At 40.8% G+C, this 14,941-nt stretch overlaps 1 protein-coding gene across 1 annotated transcript in view; it reads left to right on the plus strand.

The window, feature by feature from the left end:
• Positions 1-14,941, plus strand: part of gramd1ba (GRAM domain containing 1Ba) — a 562,055-nt gene that overhangs the window by 82,622 nt on the left and 464,492 nt on the right. The gene's annotated exons all lie outside the window — the stretch shown is intronic.

The following is a 14,941-nucleotide window of genomic DNA, read 5'->3' on the forward strand; positions in this document are numbered from 1 at the left end:
CTAACTTGATTGAATTTTTCGAGGATGTGACAAATGTGATTGATATGGTTAGCGCAGTAGATGTTGTCTATGTGGATTTTAGTAAGACTTTCAACAAGGTCCCTCATGGTAGGCTCATCTGGAAGATGAGGATGCCTGTCATCCACAGTGAATCGGCAGTTTGGAGACAGAATCAGGTTTCCTGTAGAAGGCAGAGGGTAGTGGTGGAAGGGTGTTTTTCTGGCTGGAGCTCCGTGGCTAGAGGTGTTTTTCAAGGATCCATGCTGGGGCCTCTGTTGTTTGTGATATATATAAATGGCGTGGATGAAAACGTAGATTGGTGGGTTAGTAAATTTACAGATCGCACAAAGATCGGTGGAGCTTTAGATAGTGTTGAAGGTTGTCAAAGAATAGAATGGTATATAAATCTGTTGGAGATATGGGTGGAGAAATGGCAGAGTTTAATCTGGGTAGGTGTGAGGTACTGCACTTTGCACAAATGTTAAGGAAAAGTATACAGTTAATGGCAGGACCCTGAACTGAATTGATGTACAGAGGGATCTTGGAGCTAAAGCCCATAGCTCCCTGAAAGTGTTCATGGAAATAGTTAGGGTGGTAAAGAAAGTGCATGGCAAGCTTACCTTTTTGGCCAGGGCATTGAGTACAAAAGTCAGGATGTCATGTTGCAGCTTCTTAAGACTTTAGTTAGGCCGCACTTAAAATATTGCCTCCAATTCTGGTTGCCACATTATAGAAAGAATTGAATGCTTTGAAGAGAGTGCAGAAGAGTTTATCGAGGTGCTACCTGGATTAGATAGTATGAGCTATAAGGAGAGGCTAGAAAAACTAAGTTTGTTTTCCCCGGAGCAGTGGAGACTGAGGGAAGACTTGATAGAAGTCTGTACAATTATGAGATGCTTAGATAGGATTGACAATCAGCATCTTTTTTTCCAGGTTGAAATGCGTAATACTGGGGAGTATGCCTTTAAGGTGAGAGATGGAAAGCTCAAAGGAGATATGAGGGGCAAGTTTTTACACAATGGTAGAAGTCTGGAATGCACTGCTGGGGTGATGGTAGAGCCGGATATGATAGGGACTTTTAGATAAGCTCATGAACATGCAAGGAATGGAAGGATATGAACCAAGGGCAGTCAGAGAGATTACTTTAATTTGGCATCATATACTCTTCTGTATTCCAAGACTATAGTGTAGAGTCCAATTCTTCAGAAGAACTGTTGCAGAGAGGTCCTGGGGCTGAGAGCATTGACCTCCAAAAACCACAACTATCTTCTTTTGTACCAGGCATGACTCCAGTTAGGGATGAGATTTTTTCCCTGATTCCCATCGGCTTGGGTTCCAAAATGCCAGCGTAAGTCAAATGGTACCTTGATGTTCAAAAATTGAATTCAAATTTCACCATCCATCTCAAACATCAGCCTGGAGTACTGGATTACCATTCAATGACATTACTGCTATGCTACCACCATTACGTAATCACGGATGAATAAATTGGTTATGTACAAAGGTGAAGAGTAAACCCTATGTTTAAAAAAAACAAATGGTGCTCATATTCTCAACAATTTCGTGTGCAGTTTCAATTAAATGCCAACTTTTAATCAGTCTGTTATTTATGTAATTTGTATTTATGTATGCAGGACTGGCATAAATTTCTAAAATGTTAATGAAACTGGGAATGCAGAGTTTGGAAAACGTAAATAGCTAATGCTATCCTGTTGAATGCTGTGTGAATAAACAAGTATATTAGAGCACATTCCATCATGGGGTTTTTCAACCATTTTGGAGGAGGATCAGTTTTCGCTTATTCAGAAGACTAGTTGGCACATTTCGTAAGAGTAGCCGTAAGAGTTGAAATAAATTCCAAACAAAAAATTGGTCATGTAGATGAATAATGAATAGAAAAAAATGTTTAAAAATTGCCCTGCAGCAGACATAACTGACAAAATCTTCTAGTTTTTTTGTTTTTTTTATTTGGTTAAAAAAATAGAGCTAAACAGAGAAAATGCCAGTAGCCCAAGACCTGATCAGTAGGGAGGGTTGAGGACAAAGGCCAAGCTAATGAGTTGGGTTTAAGAAACAGTGACTTTGATTTGGTCACTGCCCAAGCTGTCTGTGGCAGAATTCATGTAGAGGTAGATTGTCTTTCAGTATGAGCATTCTTTCTCTTCCAGAGCTGCTTTGCTCGTGGAGAGGATGGGTCTGTGTTTGGTCAGTCTAACATTTATGCTCACCCACACACCCCGTTGTCCCATATGCCCCAGTCATTTTCATATTTACAATATGCTTGTGGTATTACTGGACGAGTCTGCACCCACAATAAAATTTGGCTTGACAGATTTTTTTTGGCTTAGTTATTTCATATAATCAGAGATATGCTCACATGAGGTTTTGAATCAGAAGTGTACAAAAAATGAGATATAAATGAAGTGAGTTATTTAAAAATAAAGTATAGTTTTAATAATTTATAAGCATAGTAAAACAGTTTCAGTGTGTTCCCTGGCACTGCCTATTACAAAGACTTGTTGGCCTCGCAATGTTAACGTTGTTCCCCTCTCCACAGATACAGCCAGACCTGTTGAGTTTCTCCTGTATGTTCTGTGTTTGTTTCAGATTCCCAGTGTCTGCAGTATTTTGCTTTATTTAAAAAAAAGTCATCAGTCATCAAGCATTCTGATCTGAAAACAAAGCAATTGGCTTTCCATACTTACTGTACCTGCCCTAAACCCAACATTGTAAATATAGTATGAAATTGTTCCATGAGCACCATGAGATTCTATAGTCCCCTCCTTACTGACAAATGCTGGATTTAGTCACTTTCACATGGACTCTCTGACCTTTTTTTTAAATATAGGAAACTCTTAACACAAGTAACCAACATCCATTTGCCTCTAAATATAGTATAGACTTTTCATCACAAAATCAACCAACCCTTTTACTGTCACTCACCCTTTTTAATCTTACTCTCTACACAATCTTTCACACATACCTAGCTGCACACCTCTTTCACGCTTATGTAGGCTTGAGAGTTTAGGTGATTAATATTGCTGAGGAACAGCATAGGACAAGTGTGAAGGCACCAACAAATTGCTTCTTCTTGGCCAGTCTAAAACTTCAGCTGTGGCAACTGCCACACCTCATAACATGCCCTTCCCTTACCCTCCACTCCAGTGGCCTGGCTTGCATTCTACCCCCTGCTGCTTTGCCACAGCTGAACTGTCATTCAGCTTCCCCAGATCTTGGGCTGACTGACATCACTCACGGTGTGCTGATTGCAGCATCTCAAGTCACAGACTGCTTCCCGACTGCAGTCGTGCTCACTGGTTCACTATTGGTGTCTGATTGAAGGAGCAATCCTAACAAAACCTTTCAGTTATGCCAACCAAGATTTTGAACAAAGGCTCAGAGAACCACATGAGACTGCTTGGCCACCTGTTATACAACAAACTTGTTCTATTCAAATCCAGCCAATGTGCAAGAAATTCTTACGGAATCTAACAAAGGGCCATCTCCACAAGTGAACAGTTCAGTACTTTAGTTGGTCTTTTGAGACTTAATTAATTACTTCAAAGCAGTCCAATATTTTCAGCATAGTTACATTCACAGATTTACTTGTATAATGTTAAATAGAAGAAGAGTTGATGGGATAGGAAATGGGACTTCCCTTGAACTCATGGATTCAGACTCTATCATTGAGACCAGTGCTTGGTTTTGAAGGCTACGCATTTTTCTTCGAAAGTAATCCGTGTACCTCTATATCCACAATTGATAAAATTCAGTATTGTTTGCAGAGAAGAGGATGCAGACTTGCAGATACATTTATTAGTTCTAACAGCATCAGGAGGAGGAGAAAATATATTTTAAGGCAACATATTTATTGTATTGCAGCACAAGAATAAAATAAAGACGTTCCTTTAGCATGGGATTAAGAAGCAAATTAATGTATCTTGAAATATCCAATGAAAGCTTGACTTTAAAAGCTACGTCATTCTTCAGATGTTTATCTAAAATTTGAATATTAATACCTGTTGAATTTTGCACCTATGTCGTGTTACTTATGGTCAGGTTTGGAGACATTTGCATTTGCACTTGGTTTGATATATTTATAGGATGAAAGTTGTATTTAAATAAAATTATGAATCAAAGCTTTTCTAAAAAAACCCTGTCTACATTTGGAGGTATTCTTCTTGTCAATTTCCTGTACTGTGTTCTGTTTTTATCAGATCGAGCTTAGGCCAAAATGGAACATTAAATTTTCTCATCAGCAATTTTCTTTCAAAATTAGTGAGTATAATTCAGCATATTGAACACTGATGAAAGACGCCTTAAAAACCATTCAAGAAAAGTGATTAAATATCAGTAGTTGTATACTTTAGATGAGTAAATAATAATTGATATTGTTATGTTGACTTTATTTCTGTGCAAAAACGAGAGAAATGGTACAATATTAACTGTAGAGCATTATAAAATTCCTTGCTTGAATGGGTTGTTCTGAATGACCAGTGACATACCACTTTTGTGATTCCTGTTTTATTTTTCCTTTATTGAAAGGTGTGATATTAATAGACTTATCAAATAACTGTATCACTACAACATACTTCCAGAATGGTTTTTTTTTGGGTCATGCACTTTAAGCACTCCATCTTTTCTCCTTATTAGATTTTGTGAGAGCCCCCCACACCTTCCTGCCCAAACCAGCTTTGATCCTAAATAGCAAAGTAACATACCCCTTGATATCACACCAAGGATTGCACAAGAGCAGTTGTAATTTATTTCACCCCTCCTAAGCATGATTTGCTCCCTTCCCTTGTTATGTCTTTGGCTATTTTAGAACATAGAACATAGAAAAGTACAGCACAGTACAGGCCCTTCAGCCCACGATGTTGTGCCATGGAATAATCCTAATCCAAAAATAAAATAACCTAACCTACATTCCCGTCAATTCACTGCTGTCCATGTGCATGTCCAGCAGTTGCTTAAATGTCACTAATGACTCTGCTTCCCCGACTACCACTGGCAAAGCATTCCATGCGCTCACAACTGTCAGGGTGAAGAACTTCCCTCTGACATCTTCTTTATACCTTCCTCCTAACACCTTAAAACTATGACCCCTCGTGGCAGTCATTCTTGCCCTGGGGAAAAGCCTCTGGCTATCGACTCTATCCATGCCTCTCATTACCTTGTACACCTCGATCAGGTCTCCTCTCTTCCCCCTTCTCTCCAAAGAGAAAAGTCCGAGCTCAGACAACCTCTCCTCATAAGACAAGCCCTCCAGTCCAGGCAGCATCCTGGTAAACCTCCTTTGCACCCTCTCCAAAGCCTCCACATCTTTCCTATAATAGGGCGACCAGAACTGGACACAATATTCCAAGTGTGGTCTCACCAGGGTTTTGTAGAGCTGCAGCAAAACCTCATGGCTCTTAAACACGATCCCCCGTTAATGAAAGCCAAAACACCATATGCTTTCTTAACAGCCTCATCCACTTCGGTGGCAACTTTGAGGGAGCTATGCACTTGAACACCAAGATCCCGCTGTTCCTCTACACTACCGAGAATCCTGCCTTTAATCCTATATTCAGCATTTAATTTCGACCTTCCAAAATGCATCACTTTGCATTTATCCAGGTTGAACTCCATCTCCATTTCTCAGCCCAGCTCTGCATACTGTCAATGTCTCGCTGAAGCCTGCATTAGCCCTCAGTACGATCAACGCCACCTCCAACCTTTGTGTCATCAGCAAACATACTAACCCAACCCCTCAACCTCCTCATCCAAGTCATTCATAAAAACTACAAAGAGCAGAGGCCCAACAACAGAACCCTGCTGGACACCACTCAGTACTGACCTCCAGGCAGAATACTTAGCATCTACAACCACTCTCTGCCTCCTGTCAGCCAACCAATTCTGAATCCAGACAGCCAAATCACCCTGTATCCCTTACCTCTTGACTTTATGAATGAGCCGGCCGTGAGGAACCTTATCAAATGCCTTGCTGAAGTCTATGTACACCACATCCACTGCTCGACCCTCGTTAACCTGTTTTGTGACCTCCTCAAAGAACTCAATAAGATTTGTAAGGAATGACCTGCCCCTCACAAAGCCATGTTGACTCCCTTTAATCACACTATGCTTTTCCAAATAGTCATAAATCCTATCCCTCAGAATTCTTTCCAAAACCTTGCTGACCACAGAGGTAAGACTGACTGGTCTGTAATTTCCAGGGATTTCCCTATTCCCTTTCTTGAAAAGAGGAACAACCTTTGCCTCCCTCCAATCTTCCGATACGACTCCCGTGGAGAGTGGGGAAGCAAAGATCTTCGCCAGCGGCTCAGCAACCTCCTTTCTCGCTTCCTGGAGCAACCTAGGATAAATCTTGTCTGGCCCTGGGGACTTATCAATCTTAATGTTTGCCAATTTTATTAGACTGCTGGGCCAAAATCTAGAACTATAATCAGCCATTGGTTGCCTAGGCTATTGCATCTGGACTGGCTGTAAAGCTAGTAAATTTACACGTGTTGACTTTTTTCTTGCAGGTGTGCAAGTAACACTTAAATGAGCTAAATATCTAACCATTTAAAATAATTTGGGTCTGCCAAAATGCTGATCAGAATTCTTACTTAATTTGACTCAATATTTGGCCATTTAGTGTACCGGGCTATTGAAATTAAATTCTATTTGAGCTTGATTTTAGTTCAACAGTGAGTCAACTGAGTTTCAGTGCAAAAATAGCTTTTATCCTTTTATGGGGGGAGGATTTATATAATATGCAGAACACATTGAGATTCATCACCGTTATTTGTGGTACACACTCCCGGATCTTATTTCAGTTTCTTCTTTACATTAATGACATAAATATTTTGCATGGTTTTCTTCAGGACGAACCTATCAATAGATTAATCAAATGAATGCAAAACTTATTGTAAGCAAGAGCTCCTTGAATAGTAAAGGTGTTAATTGCCTGTACTGAATGAGGTGTTAAATTAATGATGCACAGTATCTTCCAAAGCATTTCTTTGCCACCCATATTGATGGTTTTCTTACATTGGGTTAGTCTGCTTTTGGGTTTCCAAGATGCATAATTTGTAAGAAAATTCTATATGTTCCTAAGAGAGATTTGAGATTAGCTGAGACACCAGGAAAATAACTAAAAAGACAATTATTCTTATCAATCCCTTAAATAAATTTGGTTCTTTTTCATCAATCAATAAATGATGGAATTGATTTAAATATTATCAATTAATCTTGTGGAGGATCTCCCACCTCATTACAGGAAAGATGTGGAAGTGTTGGAAAAGGTGCAGCGTAGATTTACCAGGATGTTGCCTGTGGAATGGAGGGAAGGTCCTACGAGGAAAGGTTGAGAGAGCTAGGGCTTTTCTCTTTAGAACGACAAAGGATGAGAGGTGACTTGATAGAGGAGTAGAAAATGATCAAAGATATAGATTGAGCAGACAGCCAGAGACGTTTTCCTTGGGTGGAGGTAGCGGTTACGAGGGGGCATGTTTTTAAAGTGAGTGGAGGTAGACATAGGTGAGACATCACAGGTAGGTTCTTTACTCAGAGTGGTTGGGGCGTGGAATGCATTGCAGGAGACGGTAGTGGAGTCAGCCTCATTAGGGGCATTTAAGTGGCTATTAGATAGACATATGGATGATAGCATAAGCTAGGGGTGGAGGTTTGATAGACCTTAGAATTAGGGTAAAAGTTCGGCACAACATTGTGGGCTGAAAGGCCTGTACTGTGCAGTATTGTTCTATGTTCTATATATCCGGTTTAAGTGATATTTCAGTGCCTGTGTGTGGAGCATCAATTGGGAAGATGTCATCAAAGTAGTAGGAGGATTAGAATACTACACTTCAGACATCAGGATGACCTAATTCAGGTTTATATGATGATGAAGGTCATGGATTATGTACCAATTGGAAGTTTGCTTCAAATAGATAGGAAAATGAGAACTAGGGTTCAGAATTAAGCTATTTAAGGAAGTGGCTCTTACTAGAAAATAGTGGACCTCTGGAACAGGCTGCAGTTTTACTCAGAGGATTTTGATTTCCTGAATTATTTCAAACAAGAGTTGGAAATATTTCTGGATAGGGTGAACATCAACTCAAAAAGTAATTATTTCAGTACATCCCCCATTCTATTATTACCTTTAAACTAGGGGATCAACTCTGGTTCAATGAAGAGTTAAGAGGGCATGCCAGGAGCAGCACCAGACATAGCAAAAAATGAAGTGTCAACCTGTTGAAGTAACAGTACAGGACTAGCATGCTGAACAGCAGGTGCAACATAAAATAGACGGTTTTTCTTCCTAGTAACTTGTTCGGATACTTCATATTTAGAGAAATTGTTTTGTCTCCTTGTTTAGTCCATTTTCTGACAATGTTTGGACAGAGTTCAGATTTGTAGTTGTTACAAGATATATTTAAAATGTGAGATACCTATTCACATTCTGTGCTGTATTGCTCTATGTTCTACATTTCTTGTTGCATATTTTTGTAGACCAGTGTATGATTCTATCTGATTTGATTGCCGGACTCAAGACTGAAATCTTGATTAGTCGATCATAATTTTTATGGTTTTCATTTTAACAAGGTGGTTTTTGGCAGAAATACAAACACACAATGCTGCAAATGTAGTTGTAACAATAAAACAGAAGTTTATTACCTAAAAGAAACAAAAACTGTATTACACTAAACTAAAATTTACACAGAACACAGGTTTAAAGATGTTAAACAGAGGGCAAATATACAATTCCTTTAATCTCAAGAACCGCTTTTAAAAGTAGTTGAACACAGAATTCTCTTCTGTTTCACCAGCAAGGCTTAGCTTGTCTGTTACCTCAGTTCTTGGTCTCAAGAATCTAATAGCTTCTTCCTTAAGGCTTCATGCAATCAAGCTTAAATTTTCTCAACTTTAAATAACCCTTTCAAGTTTTTATCCAAATACTTTAGGTCTAGAAATTTTGAATTGAAATTCTTAGAGTGAGGTAACTTATTTGTTAAGTTCTGAGCTATTTCCTCACTTGAGAAACAGTTCTACGCTGCTGGCTTCATGGTGGACTTCTGTAAAACTGAGTACCAAATGGTTTCTTCAAGTTATGGATTGCTCCCCTAAGCCAAAATAGCAGTGTGTCCAGTTCCTTCTAAATTAAGACTAATACATAACTGTTTATCATGTTCTCTTGTAAAATTCACCCAAAGAAAACAAAAGCCGTTGCTTTCCAGGAGCTCTTACTGTCATAGCAAGGTGTAGAGCTGGATGAACACAGCAGGCCAAGCAGCATCAGAGGAGCAGGATGGCTGACGTTTTGGCTTCAACCCTTCTTCAGACCCTTCTTTTCCTGAAGAAGGGTCTAGGCCTGAACCGTCAGCCATCCTGCTCCTCTGATGCTGCTTGGCCTGCTGTGTTCATCCAGCTCTACACCTTGCTATCTCAGATTCTTCAGCATCTGCAGTTCCTACTAGTTCTTAGTGTCACGTTTTGTTTTAAAAGAAATCACTTTGACTCCAGATATCTTTGCAAATTAAGCATTACATTTCTTCATTCAGACAGAACAGATGCACGTGCCATTTCAAAATCCACACCCTAAAATCTAAGATTAGACGTATCAGACATGTTACATCACATTTGACGGTTTCTCTTGCATCAAAACTGACAGCCTGTTCAAAGTGGATGTCCATTAATATTTTGATTAGAGTGCCACCCTACCTTCTGAATGTTCAGTGCTTCTGAAGCTTGTCTTGTGATTTTAAATGCATGTATACAGAATGAACATAGGATTTAAAATTGGGAAATTATTGAGATGATGGTGCAGAACTTAGCTCGAACATTTTTTGTTATTTGTGCTTGTCAACAGTACCTGATAATTGAGAAGAGTTAATGAGTTGTTGAAGGGTGGAAAACAAGTAGTAAATAATAAACAGCGTGGGATAGCAGAATTGATTGAATGTGTCGAGTGAGGTGTTAAGAACTTATTCTGATACCTGGAAGAACAAAAAGCTGATGAATATGAAAACTATTTTAGGGCAAGGATATTTAGCAAAAGATTGTGGATTACACAATTTTTAAAAAAGCAATTCTGCACAAAACTGACTTATTTAAAAAAATCTGGGGAGTAGTTCTTTTGGGGTAGACATGGGGAAAAGGCCTTCAGAACAAATGACTATTTCCTTTTTTAAAAATGTGAATAGGGAAAGCCAAGTACATTCGGCATGGTTTGAAGGAGTCTTGTGGAAAGGAATTAATGGCTTCTGGGCAAAATGTTTGGATGAAGAACAGGAAAAGCAAAAGTAGAAAACAGCAAAGTGGAAAAACAGCATTGAATGGGACTTGAATTAAAGTGATGTGTACAATGCAGGAAACTGAATATTTATATCCTAACAGAAGGAGCAATTACATTTTCTACAGGTTTTTAATAACTGTTCAAATGTATATTTTGGCTACCCGAATTTGTGTATTGCTGAAAGTCGCCTTTGCCAAAGCTTTTATCTTGCAGTCATTAGACAGTGCAGGACAAAAAGCTTCAAAATGTTCTTTCAGCAGTGCTCAAGTCCTGTACCACAATTGACTGATTGATTAATTATTTACATATAATTTCACAAAATATTGGGAGCACCAAATAGCCAGCACAAAAAGTACAAGAGTTGATGTATCAGTCGATTCCTGTAGCATGACCATCCATTTGCTTAATTTTCAGCCTGCAGATTTTGTGGGTGGACTTAATTATTTATATATACGTTGGCTTCACATAGTTGAGGCTTCAGTTGATTTAATACACACTGAATTGAAAGGTGTGGGTGTGATCCATCACCAGAATAATTTCAATTTCAGAGTTTACAGATCAGCTGGTACCTAGAACTGTGCCATTTGTTCAGCTTTCAGTACAAGAGGTTTGCCTGTTTCAGTTTTCAAGCACTGATTAAATATTTCTGATCCATAAAAGTGGAGTAGAATTTGCAAAATTCCTGGTAGTTTGAACTCTTTGCCTCCTTCAGAGCAGATAACCAGTCAGTTCATTGAAAATAAACTAACTTGGGAGACATATTTCGGAGGCATAACTTTGGAATTGTTAAGTTGCAAGTACTGAAATAGCTTGAGCATTGTCATGTAAGAAGTTTGACCATGAAAATATGCAAATAGACTTGAAACTGAATATCAGTTTAACATAGTAAGTATTCTGAGTAATTACTTTCCTCAACTATTCACAAGAAAATTAAAGACATGATATGTATATTTATTGTGTTTAATTTGAGTATCTATAAATGGTGATGATTAAAAGGACTAGAGATAGTGGGAACTGCCGATGCTGGAGAATCGGAGATAACACGGTGTGAACACAGCAGGCCAAGCAGCATCAGAGGAGCAGGAAAGTTTGACGTTTTGGGTCGAGACCCTTCCTCAGAAATGGGGGAGGGGAAGGGGATTCTGAAATAAATAGGGAGACAGAGGGATGCAGATAGAAGATGGATAAAGGAGAAGATAGGGTGAGAGGAGATACAGGTGAAAGAGGGGTTTTAGAGCCAGTGAAGGTGAAAGGAGGTGGGGAGTTAGGGAGGGGATAGGTCAGTCCAGGGAGGACGGACAGGTCAAGGAGGCGGGATGAGGTTAGTGGGTAGGAGATGGAGGTGGGGCTTGAGGTGGAAGGAATGGTTAGGGAGGCGGGGACTAGCTTGGCTGGTTTTGGGATGTGGTCGGGGAAGGGGAGATTTTGAAGCTTGTGAAGTCCACGTTGATACCTGTGGGCTGCAGGGTTCCCAAGTGAAATATGAGATGCTGTTCCTGCATCTTTTGGGTGGCATCATTTTGGCAGTGCAGGAGGCCCAGGATGGATATGTTGTCCGAGGAGTTGTGTGTGGGGGTGTGGGGTTGCGGGTGTGTTCAGAATCAAATGATGTTGCGTTAGGAGGTGAATGCTTGTAATGTTTAATTCCAAATAAATATAGAAGTGTGTCATGCATGACTCAAATTCAATCTCTCACCAACTCACTATCTAACATAGAAAACAACATGCCCTCTCCAAAATAGAACTACAGATAGTAAGGATTCTGGGCGTACAGGTCCAATGATCACTGAAAGTGGCAACACAGCTAGATAAGGTGGTCTGGAAGGCATTATAGCATTGTTGTCTTTATCAGCTAAGGCATCAAATGCAGAATTTGGCAGGTTATGTTACAGCTGTACAAAACTTTAGATTGGCCATGTTTGGAAAATTGCATGTGGTTCTGGTTGCTATACTACCAGAAGGATGTGGATGCTTTGGAGAGGGTGCTCAGAAAGTTTACCAGGATGTTGCCCGGTTTTAGTTACGGGGAGTGGTTGGATAAACTCAAATTGTTTTCACTGAAAAGACAGAGGCTGAGAGGCTCCTTGATAGGGGTCTGCAAAATTGAGAGGCGGATGCTTTTTCCCCAGGGTGGAAAGGTCAACTATAAGAGGGCGTAGTTTCAGGTGAGAAGGGGAAAGTTTAGGGGAGAAGTGCAGGAAAAAGCTTTCACACAGAGGGTGGTAGGTGCCTGAATTTACTGCCAGTGAAGGTGGTGGAAGCAAGCAAGTTAGCAATGCTCAAGGCAAATCTTGACAGACACATTAAAGTGAGCCAAACAAAGTGATAGATATCGCGCGTGGGCAGTAATTAACGGGCCTAAATAAGGATTAGGAATCAGCGTGGGCTCGGTAGGCCGAAGGTCCTGTTCCTATGCTGTGTGGTATTGTCTTGTATAATCTAATATTGCAGTGTAATAATGAGGAAATATTTTTACACAGGAAGTGATTAGAATCAGAGGTTTAAATGATCGGACCTGAGAGTGTGGTAAATACAGATTCAGTTGTGGCTGTCAAAAAGAAAGTGGATAAGTATCTGAAGGAAAACTGCGACGTTGTGATGAAAGGAACAAGCAGTTCAATTAACTGATTCGCTCTTTCAGAGAGGTGGCATAGACATGATTGCCAAATGGCATCCTGTTGAACAATCATTCTCTAATTATCATTTTCAGTTCTTAATTTCACATTTTTGTGCTAAACAATTGACCTCAAAACACAAATTCTTAAAAAATCAGTTTAAACTTGCAACTTGTTGGAGAATTCAGGACCCTTCAATAATTGTTTGGCTCATAATTTACATTTTCAACGGGTGCATTGGCCTGATGCCTTAACAAGGGCTTTTCAGGTTTAACAGTAACGACCTAATCTTTCCCACGGCTCTACCGGAATGCACTGTTGTTCCTTTAATCCCAAATTAGCACAGTCACGTTTCACACCTCATGTACTAAAGGGATGCTAAATATGCTATAAACTTCCTGTTCATTTGGGTGCTTGCGTATGAATGGTAGTTGATATAATAATGGTTTAATCTGTTGTTTTCCAAGGATTTGCATCATGAATTTGCCTAACCAGACCACAAAAGGATTATTATTTTAGACAGGGTAAAACCAGTATGTTTTGTTTCGAGACCTGGAGGAACACAGCAGGCCAGGCAGCATCAGAGGAGCAGGAAAGTTGACATTTCAGGTTGGGACCCTTCTTCCAAAATAGGGAGGGGCAAGAGAGCTGGGGAAAAGAAAATTGAGGAGGGGTGGGACTGGGGAAGGTAGGTGGGATGGTGATAGGTGAGTGCAGGTAGGGAGTGGTGGGGTTTGGTCAGTGGTATGGGTGGGGTGGATAGCTGCAAGAGAAGATGTACAGGTTGTGTTAGGTAAAGGAGGCCGGAATGAGTCCGGGGGTAGGGAGACTTTAAAACTAGTGAATTCCAGACTTAGGCCATTGGGCTGTAGACTCCCGAAGTGCATGTTGAGGTCTTGTTCCTCTAGTTTGCATGTGGTGTCATTGTGACCCTGGAGGAGGCCCAGGGTGGACATGTCACCTGGGGGGTGAGGGAGAGTTAAAATGGTTGGCGACCGGAAGGTGTAGTCATTCATCACGTTTTGAGTGCAGGTGCTTTACGAAATGGTCTCCGAGTCTACGCTTGGTCTTGCTGGTGTAGCCTCCTCTACGTCGGGAGCAATGGATATAGTAGACCAAGTTGACAGATGCACAGGTGAACCCCTGTCTGATATAAAAGGTTTGTTTGGGCGCTGAATGGAGGTGAAGGGGAAGGTGTAGGAGCAGGCGTAGCACTTCCTCAGATGCAAGGAAAGGTGCTGGGTGCAGTAGAGTCAGTTGGGAGTGTGGAGTGGAGGAGGGAGTTGTGGAGAAAGCGGTCCCTGCAAAAGGCAGATAGAGGTCGGGAGGTCAATGTCTCTTTGGTTGTGCGTCAGATTGTAGGTGGCAGAAGTGGTGTAGATTGGTACAATTGATGCAGAGGTTGGTGGGGTGATGTCTGAGGACTATTTTTGTTGGCGGAGGGGATGTAAAGGCAGAAGCACAGGAAATGTAAGAGATGTAGTTGAGGGCATTTTCTCTCACCAGAGGGGGGACGTTACAGTCCTTGAAATAGGACACATCAGGGATGTTCGGGAGTGTAATGCCCCATCATGGGAGCAGACATGGGAGTAGGGGAGTTGGGTGTGTGAGAGGAGGTGCAGTCCAGGTAGCTGTGGGCGTAGGGCTTGAAATAGATGTCAGTTTCGAGCTGGTCACCAGAGATGGAGACAGAGGTATCCAGGAAGGAGAGTGAGATATCAAAGATGGTCGAGGTGAATTTGAGATTGGAGTGAAAGGTGTTAGTAAAGTTGATGAACTGTTCAAGCTCCTCGTGGGAGCGTGAGGCAGTGTCGATATAGTCATCGATGTAGCAGAGCAGGAGGTGGTGGATCATGCCAGTGTAACAACAGAAAAGGGACTGTTCCACGTATCCTACGAAGAGGCAGGCATAGCTTGGGTCCATTCGGGTGCCCATGACTACCCCCTTAGTCTGTAGGAAGTGGGAGGAGTTAAAGGAGAAGTTGTTCAGGGCAAGGACAAGTTCTGTTAAGTGGATGAGTGTCAGTGGAGGGGGACTTGTTGGGCT

Source organism: Stegostoma tigrinum, chromosome 32 (genome assembly GCF_030684315.1).
Source record: "Stegostoma tigrinum isolate sSteTig4 chromosome 32, sSteTig4.hap1, whole genome shotgun sequence".
Lineage (NCBI taxonomy): Eukaryota > Metazoa > Chordata > Chondrichthyes > Orectolobiformes > Stegostomatidae > Stegostoma > Stegostoma tigrinum.